The sequence below is a fragment of the Saccopteryx leptura genome, chromosome 9 (assembly GCF_036850995.1).
Source record: "Saccopteryx leptura isolate mSacLep1 chromosome 9, mSacLep1_pri_phased_curated, whole genome shotgun sequence".
Classification (NCBI taxonomy): domain Eukaryota; kingdom Metazoa; phylum Chordata; class Mammalia; order Chiroptera; family Emballonuridae; genus Saccopteryx; species Saccopteryx leptura.
The window spans coordinates 82,762,514-82,764,900 of NC_089511.1; the positions used below are offsets into that span (position 1 = coordinate 82,762,514).

Here is a 2,387-nt window from a genome sequence, read left to right on the forward strand (position 1 = left end):
TTCTACATCATTAAAAAAGCTCATATGCATTATTATTTTTATTTGGAACATTTAGTTGAATTTTAAAACACTCATGGAAAAAATAGAATTTTATATTGCTCCCCCCACCCTCATTTATCATTTGGTGAGATCTTTACCCCTTTTTTTGGATCCAAAATTGTATTTTTTTATTATTTTTTTTCTTAGCCTAAAGAGTTTTCTTTGGCATTTATTGTAATGTGTTGCACTGCTAATAAATTTTTCACTTTTGTTTATCTGAAAATATTTCACCTTTATTTTTGAAGGATTTTCTTGCTGGATATGTAATTTAGATAAACAGTACTTGTTTTTTCTTTTAAAGATATACATTTTGACTGTCTTTGGTCACCATTGTTTCTGATGAGGTGTCAGTCATTATTTTTATGTCCTTTATGTGACATGCTTTACTTCACTGAAAATTCTCTTAAGATTTTATGTTTAGTGTTTAGAAGTTTGATTAGAATATAACTATGTGTGGTTTCCTTTGCATTCACTGAGATTTTTAGATAAATAGATTGATGATTTTAACCAAATTTGTTAAAATTTCAGCAGTTTCTTCAAATATTTTTATGCTTCATCGTCTTTCTTATATTCTTCTCAGGCTTAGATTTTATACATTAGCCTGATTTTTCTTGTCTAATAGGTCACTATGACTCTGATAATCATTAATCTTTTATTACAATGTGCATGCATTTGCTTTAATTTGCATAATTTCTGTTGACTTCAGGTTTACTTAAAACTTCCTACTGTATTGTTCAAACTGTTAAGCTTTTTAGTTAACTTTATTTCAAATTATAAATTTTAGTTCTACTTTTTTCTTTTAAATATTGCCACATTTATCTTGTTATATTTTATTTCTTTACCTATTTTTACTACCTTTACTTGACATTTAAAAAATAGTTATGAAAGTTATTTTAAATTGCCTCTGATAATTCCAACATCTGGGTCATATGTGAATCTGCTTTTATTGGCTATTTTCACTTGATTATGCTTCACTTTCCCTTGCTTCTCACAACTAGTAATTTTTTTATTGTATCATAAGGCTTTTTTTTTTCATTTTTCTGAAGCTGGAAACAGGGAGGCAGTCAGACAGACTCCTGCATGCGCCCGACCGGGATCCACCTGGCATGCCCACCAGGGGGCAATGCTCTGCCCCTCTGGGGCATCGTTCTGTTGCATCCAGAGCCATTCTAGCACCTGGGGCAGAGGCCACAGAGCCATCCTCAGTGCCCAGGCCATCTTTTGCTCCAATGGAGCTTCGGCTGCGGGAGGGGAAGAGAAAGACAGAGAGGAAGGAGAGGGGGAGGGGTGGAGAAGCAGATGGGCACTTCTCCTGTGTGCCCTGGCCGGGAATCAAACCCAGGACTCCTGCACATCAGGCCGATGCTCTACCACTGAGCCAACTGGCCAGGGCTCATAGGCATTTTAAATGATATCTTTTAGGGACTAGATTCTGTTTGTGTGTGTGTTTTTTAAACTTCTGAAGATTATTCCATTTTATTTTGGCAGGCAGTTAAATCTGACTTTATTCTGTGGAGGCTTGGCTGTAGACTTTATTATCACAGGTTCTTTCTCTTAAGACTTGACTGTTCAGAATTTCCATGAAAAGTATGCTTTGTTTAAAAAGTCTCTCTTATGGCAGATACCTTCTCTTTTTTCAGTATTGAACAGCTGCTGAAACCTCTGCTTAGTTCTATTATTCAGCTAGCTTTTGCTTTGCATTGGTAGTTATTCTTCTTTTCTTTTGAGTGTTGCTTTATTACATGTGATATGGTTACTACTAAAAATTAGAGGGAAAGGTGTCTGTAGACCTTGTGGCTCCTTTCTCTAAAGTCTTCCTTCTCCATTGTTCTCTATTTACTTTTCACACTTGGGAAGTCTTACACTCTAAATTGTACCTCATCAACCTAACAAAACTCCTAAATTCTGCTTGACTTCTATGATCTGTGCACTATCCAAACTGGGTTCCCATAGAGCAAGAGGGGTTAAATGTCAGTTTCATCTAATTGGCTTTCATGCCATTTTCTTTCTAGTTCATTTTCCTGCAATTGTTGTTATTTTAAAAATTGTTATTGACAAGAATTTCCTCAATTCATCTTTCCTAAATTAAACTGTAGAGCTAAATGATGTATAACAGCAAGAGCTATCACCTTGTATCTTACAAGTCACTTAAATTGGGACTAGTCTGAATTTTTGCCCCAAAGACATGGTATTGTTTTAGTTTATTGTTTTTAAGGTAAAGTGATCCTAGAGGAATTTGCTTAATCGTTTTGGACATATTTTTATGTATTCCAATAGACCTACTGTGAAATGTACTCAGTTAAACTTTATTCATCACCTAATTCAATAAGCCCCCACTCCTACCTGTT

The 2,387-nt window shown here is 34.8% G+C and overlaps 1 non-coding gene across 1 annotated transcript; it reads right to left on the minus strand.

Moving 5' to 3' along the window:
- Positions 1–1,356: 1,356 nt before the first annotated feature.
- On the minus strand, positions 1,357–1,432 carry TRNAI-GAU (transfer RNA isoleucine (anticodon GAU)). The gene has a single exon. It is a non-coding gene; the product is annotated as a tRNA-Ile (tRNA).
- Positions 1,433–2,387: the final 955 nt, after the last annotated feature.